Source organism: Leptopilina heterotoma, unplaced genomic scaffold, assembly GCF_015476425.1.
Source record: "Leptopilina heterotoma isolate Lh14 unplaced genomic scaffold, ASM1547642v1 Lhet_294, whole genome shotgun sequence".
Classification (NCBI taxonomy): domain Eukaryota; kingdom Metazoa; phylum Arthropoda; class Insecta; order Hymenoptera; family Figitidae; genus Leptopilina; species Leptopilina heterotoma.
This window is the reverse complement of record NW_025110999.1, coordinates 261,216-273,346: the sequence shown is the minus strand read 5'-3', so window position 1 is coordinate 273,346 and position 12,131 is coordinate 261,216.

Sequence of the window (12,131 nt, the reverse complement as noted above, 5' to 3'; positions counted from 1 at the left end):
GTTCCCAGTAAATTTTCAATTTTAATGCAATTTTCTATCTTGAATTTTCAATTCGCAGGACATTTATTGTTAAAAGGTGAAAAATATTCTGCTATTCGATTTGAATTTATGTGCCCAAATGGTGCAATATATGGCAACAATAATGTGGTTATATTTCATGGTAATATTGTCAATATTGCTCGGCAATATTCAGGTAATATTGTTGCCTGGACTATATTGTCCAGCAATACTATCAAAATATTGCCAGAAATTATTAAAATATTGCCAGACAATATTGCCCAGAAATACTATCAAAACATTGCCAGACAATATTGTTTAGCAATACTACAAATTACCAACATATTGTCAGACAATGTTGCCTAGCAATACTATCAAGATATTGCCAAACAATATTGCCCAGCAATACTATCAAAATATTGCCATATCATAGTGCCCAGCAATACTATCAAAATATTGCCATAGCATAGTGCCCAGCAATACTATTATCAAAAAATTTTTCCAGACAATGTTGCCTGGCAATACTATCAAGATATTGACAGATAATATTGTCCAGCAATACTATTAAAATATTGCCATAGAATATTGCCCAGAAATACTATCAACACATTGCCAGACAATATTGCTTAGCAATACTACAAATTACCAAAATATTGCCAGACAATGTTGCCTAGCAATACTATCAAGATATTCCCAGACAACATTGCCCAGCAATACTATCAAGATATTGCCATAGCATAGTGCCCAGCAATACTATTAAAATACTGACAAGCAATATTGCCCAGCAATACTATAAATTACCAAAATATTGCCAGACAATGTTGCCCAGCAATACTATAAATTACCAAAATATTGCCAAACAATGTTGCCCAGCAATACTATCAAAATACTGACAAGCAATATTGCCCAGCAATACTATAAATTACCAAAATATTGCCAAACAATGTTGCCCAGCAATACTATCAAAATATTGACAAACAATATTGCCAGAGAATAATGACCAGTCGACCAGCAATACTATCAAAATATTGACAGACAATATTGCCCAGCAATACTATTATCAAAATATAGCCAGACATTGTTGCCCAACAATATCAAAATATTGCCATACAATTTACCCTAGCAATACTATAAATGTTCAAAATATTGCCAGACAATATTGCCAGGCAATATTGATTCAAAATTGCGTCAAGAAGGACATAATTAATATTGCAGGAATATTGTTGCCATTTTGGTTAAATTTATAACCAAAATAAAAATTTTCAATTGTAATTTTAATTTTTTTTTTTGTATAAATAAATATAAAACAGTATATTAAGAAATGATGAATGCATATTATATGGTAATATTCACCTTTTCATTCCTGCCATACATATTATTATTGTGGAAAATTTATAAACTTATTAGTGAGCCAACTTTATATCCTAGAAACAAGGGAGAGAGAGAAAGATAGATTGATTATTTATGTTACAGATGATTAAGAATTTTCATAACTTTATTGGCATTTTAATTTATAAGTGAAGTTAATAAGCTTGACGGTATTGCATACACCACACCTATGACCTAACCTAATGATAAACTAATAACAAGGTTGTGAATACTCCTCACCTAATTTTAGCCTGTATTGTTGATTCATAATTATGTTTTTATATTCATTATTATATATTAATAGCATAAGTGAAAAACAATTTTATACCAAAGTATATATCTACACTTGTAGAATTTTTCATTACAAAATATAAGTCCTCATTGAAAATATAAATTCCAAGTGTAATTTTTAAACAAAATGTTTCTAAATTCAAGGTAAATTAGAGCAGAAATTCCTAGCAAGATTTTTTTTTAACCCTTAAACGTCCCCAGAATTTTTCTACATTTGTGACTAACATCCGCTAATAATTGAAATAAAATAATTATTTTGAAAAATATTGATAAAATTCTTGGAAACAATTCAAAAAAATTCAATAAAATTCTTAGAAATAATTCAAAAAATTTTAGTAAAATTATTTAAAGCAATTCAATTATTTTTAAAAATTGTATGAAATTTTTACCCAAGACTTAAATTATCTTTAATTCCTACTATTTTAATAAAATTTCACAAAAAAATGTAATTACTTAAAAACAAATTTTAATAAAATTCTTCGGAAAAATTCAATTATTTTCAAAAATTGTAAGAAATTTTTACACAAGATTTAAATTATCTTTAATATCTACTATTTTAATAAAATTTTACGAAAAAATTTAATTACTTAAAAACAAATTTCAATAAAATTCTTCGCAAAAATTCAATTATTTTCAAAAATAATAAAATTTTCAGAGAAATTCAATTATTTGAAATGATTGGGGTACAAAAATGCCAAAAAAAAATTGCCAATCCAAAATGGCCAAGAAAAATATCCAAAATTTGAAAGTTCCAAAGTATATTTTTTCCAAAATACAAAATTTCCAAAGTATATTTTTTCCAAAATACAAAATTCCCAAAGTATATTTTTTCCAAAAATAAACTTCCAAAGGAAAGAATTTCCAAAAATTAAAAAAATTTCCAAAATACTAAAGTTTTTAAAAAAGTGGTAAAATATAACTAAATAGAACATAAAAGATTGTGATTAAAAATGTATATGGTAGCCGATGGCTTTCAAGTATCCTAAAATGTTATTATCTTGAAGATGAGTTTCATAAGAGTTGACAATATTGAAAATTCGGTCTTCCATCATCTGTCTTTTTTTATCCCGGGATTTTTTAATTTTTTGTCCAATCGAAAGCTGTCTTAACATTGAGTCGGTGTCTCCTTGTTCCTTCTGCAGTTCAGAACAAAATGCGTACAAACTTGGATGATCACGCCCTGTTACTATTCGAAATCGATTATGCCAACCTTCTGAGGCATTATTCGTTCGTGACATATTTTGCAGAACGGCATCATATTGATTCCAAAGTTTTGGAGGGTAGCGTACACTTACTGCCTTTCTTCTCCCTCGAGCTGCTCTGCCGCGAACATATGTAACCTTTAAAATGCAATTATGACAAAGTCTTAAATAATTAAAATTCTATTTTTAATATTTTTGTTTATTTTTTAATACTTTTTACCTCAAAATAATCAGCTACATGGACAAAATCTTCTGGGACATCATCTATGAGATTATCAAAGAATTCAGGAACTCTATTTGGCGGAACGAATGCCAAAGCACACATCATCTGCATTGCTTGCTTGATACTTCGATCATTTTCATCATTGTATTTTTGTTGTAATCCTTCATTCTGTACTCTTCGGAAGATGCTTTGGCACAAGTGAAAGAAACAACAACGAACAATTTTTCCGAAAATGTCTTCAGCAGCATTAACAATGGCAATTTCGAAATCTGACATTATAATTTGCGGCAGAATGAAATGAATTTTAAATTTTTGAATTAATTCTTGCGTAACTTGGAAAACTTTTGAGTAAGCTGCCTGCTCTTTGCTTTCAAGAAGCGCATATACAAAGGGAAGAGCAACAGTTTCTTGAATACCTTTGTTTACTTGAATCACTGATCCCATAATGGCAAATAATTGAAAAAAGATTACCGGAGATGTTTTAAAAGTACCGTCTACATACCAAATTTGAGATTTTGCTAAAGTTTTCAAATTTTCCTGAGTACAAAATATTAGAATTCGGCCACAGCTTAAATTGTAATCCTCATCTTCATAAGAATCATATTGTAAAAAAGTGTCTCCGGCAACCGTTTTTCTATATTTATCCGGAATTTCGCGCAAATCTTCCATATCTTGAGGGTTGGACGGCATGTCTCTTAACCGTTCACGCTGTATGCATTTTCTTATATTTTGGCGATCTGGCAGTTCTGCCAAAACTGCTGAAGGCACCTCATGTAAACAAGAACGCAAAATTTGAGCCGGTGGTATTTCCGGATGTTCACTGGCATCATTTTTGACATCGGCAATAACCTTTAAAGCATTAACTTTTTCGCGATTCGGAGCATGAGTGTGATCCTCAGGTTTACACCCTTTCCGTATCGTTACAGCTTCCCCAATAGTAACTGTTACAGCACGAGCGTCACATTCGGATGTATTCTGACATCTCCAATATTTGACGGAGGGTTTTCCATTGGAGTGTTTGTAATATAGAAAGCCATCAGCATGTAAAAAAGTTTTTTTTCCAACGTGTAATAATTCTGCCATTTTTTACAAAATATTTATATACTGACAATTTAATTTAATGAGCCGAAAATTCAAAAAACTGTTAACAGAATTGGTATTTCATGCAATACTGACAATTTAATAACAACAAATGAAGCTGCCCACAGCGTGAAGTTGCATCCTTAAAGTTGACTATCAAATTTTTTTGAAAAAAGAACTTTTGGAAAAAATGTTTTTTTGAAAAAAGAACTTTTGGAAAAAATGTTTATTGGAAAAAAGAATTTTTGGAAAAAATGTCCATTGGAAAAATAATAATTTTGGAAATTTGGTATTGGCACTTTTATTTTGGCACTTTTGACTCCAAACCATTTGAAATGTACAATTTTCAAAAAATGTTTTGCATGAAATGAATAAATATTTTTAAAAAATTTCTTTTAAATTCTCCGAAAAAATCAATTATTTTAAATAATTTTGAAAAAAAATTTTACAAGAATTTAATTGTTTTCAATACAATTTTCATTATATTCCTCGAAAGAATTTAATTACTTTTAAAACTTTTAATAAAGAATTCTTTAAAAAAATTCAATTAGGTATTTAAAAAAATGTCAATAAAATTCGTTACAAGAATTCACTTATTTTCAATTAATTTCAATTAATAAAATTCTTCTTGCCGGATTTCAATTATCTTTAATTTGAATATAATTTTAAAGAAATTCCTCGAAAAATGTAATTATTTCTTAAAAATTTTATTAAAATTCTTTGAAAAAAATTAATAGTTTTTAAATATTTTGATAAAATACTTAATACAAGAATTTAATTTTAAAAAATCAATTATTTATATTTTTCTATTTAAATAATTGAATTCTCGTAGAACTTTTAAACAAAAATTGATTTAAATATAAATTTCAGATAAAATTTTAAATAACAATTGAACTCTCCTAGTACTTTCTAACAATAAGTATGTATAAATTTTTAGAAATAATAAAATTTCAATAGATTTTAAATTGTCTGTCTTTGAAAGTTATTAATTGTTGTAAAACTGTAATAATATTTAAATATATTTAGTTTAAAAAATTCTCATAATTTATTATTTTCCTAAAAAGTGATTAAAGTTTTAAATAATTTTATTTAAAAATTAAAAAAAAATTATTAAATTTTGCAAGAATTTCAGTTGTAATTTTTAGAAATAATTAAATTTCAAGAAGCTTTCACATTGAAATTATTTAAAATATTAATTTCTCTGGAAAAAAAATATTTAATTTATCTGTTTAAGAGTAGAGATTCTACAAGAATTGAAATTTGCGTAAATTATGAAAAAGAATTAGTCGTTTGAAAAATTGTACCTAATTAAATTTATACTTATCAAAGTTTTTTAATTTGTGGTTTCTTTCGATCAAAATTCCCTGACTTTTTCCTGACTTGCGGCCACGCTGCTGTGAATTTCGAAAAATTTGTTCGCCATATTGGATCCACCATTTTTAATTCTGAAAAATTTACCTCGAATTCGTAATCAGTGACATTTACTTTGACCTTTTTTTAATTTTATTTTCTATGCTGTCTTTTTCGTTCATTGTCCGGATCTTCGAGTATAATTAATTCCTAAGATGGGCTAAAAAATCCACTAAGAGTAAACAAAATACCAAAAAGCACTTTGCTTTTTAGTATTTTGTTTACTCTTAGTGGATTTTTTCTAATTTCTGAACAAAGCACAAAAACCCATTTTTCGTTAATACATCGCATCGTTCACCGCACGTTAATATAAAAAACTATATATATCTAAGCGAGCGCAGTATATCTTTTTTCTTTTGGGGTAGTTAGAAATGACCCCCTCTCTCTCTCTCTTTCTCTTCTGAATATGGAAATAATGCGGCGTAGACCAAGGATGGTAATGATCAATTATTCAATTAAATGAATTCGGGACGATAATAGCGCAAGTCCGTGATTATAAGAAGAGAGCGCGTTCAGCTCCGTGGGTTTGTGAGTGTCTGCTGTCTGCCTTCGCATTCTGGCACACACGCGATATCAGCTCACGGGCAAAGACCTCAACTATCACGGGATATCATTCCCTTGGCGTTATCCTCCCCCCACCCCCCTTGGGGGGTCAGGTAAATCCGGTAATTAGGTAAATAAAGCTACCAGTGTACATACCCATACGATTGTTGGACTCCCATCCCCCCCCCATCGGTTTCCCTTGCATACACCCACACACACTCACTAACTCTTTTACATTATTTTTCTTTTTTTTTCCTTTTTCCGAATCACTTGAATGCACTGGGATTAGCGAAAAACCCCGAGTCTCTCTCTCACCCACACCTTGGCGAATAAATAGGTAAAATATAATTATATATATATATAGCATAGTGCGCGCGGTAAGTATAATGCGCGATCGTGCAGCTTTGGGGGCCCGGAGGCGCTAACATGAAAATTGTATGGTAATGGGGTTCTATGCTCTCCTCGACTGTGGTTCGAACCTAACCTAGAGGTTTCTTCCCAAGTATTAGTCAAGGAAAGGTGCAGGGGGTGGAAGAATGAAATCGAGGGGTTGGGGGCAGTCAGAAACGAGAGAGGTTCAAGAAAGTGTGTGTATATATATAAGGGACATGGAGAAAAAGGGTGAAGAGGGAAAAGGAGAGAAAAGAGTGGGAGAGTGAAGCTTTCTTTCTCTCTCTCTCTCTCTCTTTCTTTTCTCCTTCTTAGAGGGTCCGTGAGTTCGCGTGCCTCTGATAATTATACGCTCGACCCGAGACCATAGAGTGAGTGAGAGAGAAAGAGAGAGACTCGAGAATCAAGTCTGAGGTTCGACGGGTCGGAGTTGACCGGCGTCTAATCGATTCGCCGCTTCGACATGGAAATTCTTTTGGCGGCCCTAAGGGTGCTTTTGTCTCTCTTAATCCCAACACCTATAAGATTCACTTGTTTTTAATTCCATTCTCCCCGCCCCTCTCTCTCTCTCTCCATATCACTACTCTCCAAATCTGAATTAGCAGTTTCCTACTAATGAAATAGTGCTGATTAGTTATTACCAATTGAATTAGAAACAGTTTTGACCAATTTTTAGCAGTAAACTATTAATCGCTAGTGGACAACTACTAATTCATGTAGTAAATCGGCTTACTAATTTGAAACAGAAAAAAGTAGGACTTACTAATGAATTAGTAGTTTTCTACTAGCAATTAGTAGAAAACTACTAAAAATTAGGTTAGCAATTTAATTGGTAAACGAATAATAAATATAAATACTTTAATACTTAAATAAATAAATAAATAAAAATACGACCTACTAATGAATTAGTAGTTTCCTACTAGCAATTAGTAAAGAACTACTAAAAATTAGGTTAGTAATGCAATTGGTAAACGAATAATAAATAAATACTTTGATACTTAAATAAATAAATAAAAAAACGACCTACTAATGAATTAGTAGTTTCCTACTAGCAATTAGTAAAGAACTACTAAAAATTAGGTTAGTAATGCAATTGGTAAACGAATAATAAATAAATACTTTGATACTTAAATAAATAAATAAAAAAACGACCTACTAATGAATTAGTAGTTTTCTACTAATAATTAGTAGAAAAATACTAAAAATTAAGTTACTAATTCAATTAGTAAACGAATCTGCACTATTTCATTAGTAGAAAACTACTAATTCAGGTTTAGAGAGCCGGCTTCGTAATCGCATCTACTATATATAACCTACTATTTACTATATACTATATACTTTTTTACGATTTGCTAGTAGTAACATATATGTTTGATAATTTTCACTACTTTAAATTCGCTAATAGTAAAAAATAAAAATAAATATTCTTAAAAATTTTAATGAAATTTTTGAACTAAAAACAATTTATTTCAAAAGTTCAACTACTACTTTTATAAATAATAAAATTTCCACAGAAATTCAATTATTTAAAATACAATTTTCATAAAAATTTTTCGGAAAAAATTAATTATTTAAAAAGATTTTTATAAAATTCGTCGCAAGCATTCAGTTATTTAAAAAAAATTATTAAGTTCTTCGCTAGAATTCAATTTTTAAAAATAATAAAATTTTTACATGAATTCAATTATTTAAAACACAACTTTCACAAAAAATTTTCGGACAAATTCAATTATTTAAAAAGATTTTTACAAAATTCGTCGCAAGAATTCAATTATTTAAAAAAGTTTAATAAAGTTCTTCCCAAGAATTCAATTATTTTGATAAATAATAAAATTCTTTTGATGAATTCAATTATTTAGAAAATTTTTTAATAACGATCGTTTCAAAAATTCAATTATTTTTATAACTAATAAAACTCATCACTGGATTTCAATTATTTTTAATTTTTTTTTTAAATTCCCAGAAAAATGCAATTATTTTTAAAAATACTATTAAAATTCTTCGAAAGAATTCAATTATTTAAAAATTTGTTAATATAATTTGTTTACTAGAATTTAATAATTATTTTCAATACATTCCTAATTAAATTTCTCGATGGAGTTTAATTATTTTCAAAAATGTTAATGAAATTCTTTGTTACAATTCAATTATTTTTAAAATATTTGATAAAGCTCTTTATAAGAATACAATTTTTAGAAATATTCAATTATTCAATAAATTATTTAATTCTCTACATAAATAAGAAGTTAATTTTCGTAAAACTTTCTAATAAGATTTAATTTAAAATTGAATTTCAGTTACAATTTTAGATAATAATTAAATATTAATAGAAGCGTTATTATAGTGTGAATTTTTAGAAATAATTAAATTTCAAAAGTTTTATAAATTAAAATCCTTATAGAAATGTTGACTGTTGTAAAAGTGTAATAAGATTTAAAGTTTTATTTTGAAATAAAATGATTAAAGTTTAGAATAATTTTATTTCAAAATTTCAACAAAAAATTGATTGCATAAAATAAAATTTTTGTAAAAAAAAAATATAAATTTAATAAAAAGAATACAAATTTATTAATCAAAAAAAGTTTAGTAAAAGAACTCTAAGTTTTTATAATGAAAAGCAAAATAAATACAAAGGAAAATTAAATTAGTAAAAAAAAAAAAATTAATTCGAAAAATTTTGTAAAAATAAAAAAATATATAAATTTACCAAAAAGAAAATAAAAATTTTAATTTATTTTCTAAAAATAAGAAAATGATATCAAATATTGAAAATCGAGTCAACTATGCCGATGTGACTGGTGAATAATCCAACCTGAAAAAATGACAAACTACGAGATTGCGAATGAAGAGCTGTTTATGGTAGGAAGTATCAACAGATTTATCCCTGGTGGGTGAAAAAGAAGCTGCTTTGGAGTGGTTGCGTGAGGTTAGGAAAGATAGAGCCAAGGGGGGTGGTTGAGATGGTGGTGGTTGATCGATCAAGAGGTCGGAGTGTTATGAGTAGACGGGGGGCAGAGAGGGGGTAGCAAAGAGGGTTGAATCGTGGTAAACCGAGGGTGGACCTACGATCAAATATTAAGTCTTATCTGGCGCCGCTCTACCCAGAATTTTCTCTCCTTGTCTTTATTTCATGCTTTTCCTTTTTTTTCCCCTCTTACTCTAATTATCCCCCCACTCTCTCGAATCTTCTTCTCTCCCTCCACTCTCTTTCTTTTTTTCATTTTTTGCTCCTGCAGTGCACTTGGGAGTAAAAGCTCGTCCACAAGGCGATACTCGATCGCTGCAAACTGACTCGTTTTTCTATACATAGACATTTGTGTATTTGTATATATATATGTGTAAATGTATAAATGTATAAATGTATATACACGTATATAAACGTATATGTACGTATATTCTCGTATATATACGTAAATACACGTATATTCACGTATATACACTAATATACAAGTACCAGAAGACCTTAGGTTTCGTCTTTCGATCGTTCTCGGCATTAATAGCGCAGAACGATAATTAAAAGACGAAGGTCACTATAAGGTATGAGTCATCGCTATGGCGATGAAACCGTCAGCATTGTGTGTTTTATACATAGCTAAAGGATTTACCCCTAATTCATTTTTTATTATGACTGGAATTAATTATTTCTCCGGTTCACTTTCTTTCTCGTCGTCATTCTAATATGTGTTTATTTTTTTATTTTAATTCACCACAAGATTTCTACGAGTCGTTCTGAATTAAAATAGAAGAAACTAGAAATAGGCATAGTAATTAAAAAAAAACTATTTAGGCCCCTGCTAAAGCCCCATTTTAATTAGAAGAAAAATGGGACAATTTCTTCTCTTATATAGTGAAGATTTGTCCCACTTTTTCTTTTTGAAAATATTGCCATTGACCAGCAATTTAGAAAGAAATTTGGAAAACTAGTTAGACCCATGCCACAGCCCGGGACAATTATGATAAAGGGACACTTTTTGTCGCAGAAATTTTCCCAAAAAAAGAACAAACGTTCACCGATTGTAAAATCACTTCACTTTTCTTTCTCGTCGTCATTCGAAAATTTGTTTATTTTTTTATTTAAATTAATCACAAAATTTACGAGTCGTTCTAATTAAAATAGAGGAGAATCTAGAAATTGGCATAGTAGTTAAAAAAAAACTATGATTCCTGCTAAAGCCTTCATTCAATTAGAAGAAAAATGGGACGATTTCTTCTCTTATAGTGAAGATTTGTCCCACTTTTTCTTTTTGAAAATATTGTCATTAACCAGCGATTTGGAAAGATTGTGGAAAAACTAGTTAGACCCATACCAAAGCCTCATGTCAATTATTAGAATAAAGGGACATTTTGTGTCCCAAAAATTTTCCCTTAAAAAAAAGGGAGAAACGTGCATCGATTGTAAAATCGATGTATTTTTGTCCCTTTTTTTTGGGGGGGGGGATTTTTCTTTTTAAGGAGCAATTTGCTTGTAATTGGGAAAACTGGTCAAAAAATAAAACAATCGAGAAAAATATTTTCTTCAAGGAAATAAAATGTAAATTTTATCAAAAAGAAAATTTCTCATCAATTTCCTATTCTTGAGAAACTTTTTTTGAGAGAAAACTTTATATATATACATAAAACAAAAAGAAATATAAGGGATGAATTTTTTTTTCATTATCTATATTCTTCGAACCTTGAACTTTCAGAAACGGGATAAGCAAAAATATTATGAATAAATATCTTTTTAAATAAAAATATACATAGAGTTATGAAAATTAGCACTCTTAAATATACCGTTAATTTTCGATTCCTCTTCAAATCGACTTCCATTTGTTACTAATTTTTTCCATCCCCCCCTCCCTCTCTTATTTCGCGACGTATTTATTGGGTGACCCAGAAAAACATCTCTGAGACAATAGTCTTTTTAGAAGCGCGCACTTCGTGAGAATCGATCCATATCCGGTCGATCTGCGGTTTTGACATGCGGCATCGAATTCTTTTCGATTCTTTATTTTTCTTAACCTTTATATCTATATGTAGTCATAAAATCAATTTTCGAAGTCGTCGGACTGTGTAAATTTCAATTCTATATAATTTTTTCCATACAAAAATTATAATAGACGAAAGAAATCATTAGATTATTATAGGTTATGTTTGTCTTAGATTTATCTTGATTTAAAGATTTTTTTAAATTATATAAATTTGAAACCAGCTTTTTTATTGAATATTTTGGATATGATTAATAATTGAGCATCAATAGTTTGTAATAATAATTGATTCTCTTTGAGTATTTTCATTACAAAAATTATAAACATAACCTACAAATTATTTTTTTGACAAAAATGTTTTTTTTTTTTGTTAATTTCCCTGCACTTAGAAAAATATAAAGTAACTTTTACTAATTTTACAGTAAAACATTTCTGGTTAAGCATTTCTGGTAACTTTTACTATATATACTTTCGGAGTAAATTCTGCTACATTCGAAGTAAATACTACGTTCAAAGGTTTGTGATAAATTTGTAAACTTTACTTCGAACGTAGCAGAATTTACTCCGAAAGTATAGTAAAAGTTACCAGAAATGCTTAACCAGACATGTTTTACTATAAAAGCAGTAAAAGTTACTTTATATTTTTCTCCATGTGTCATT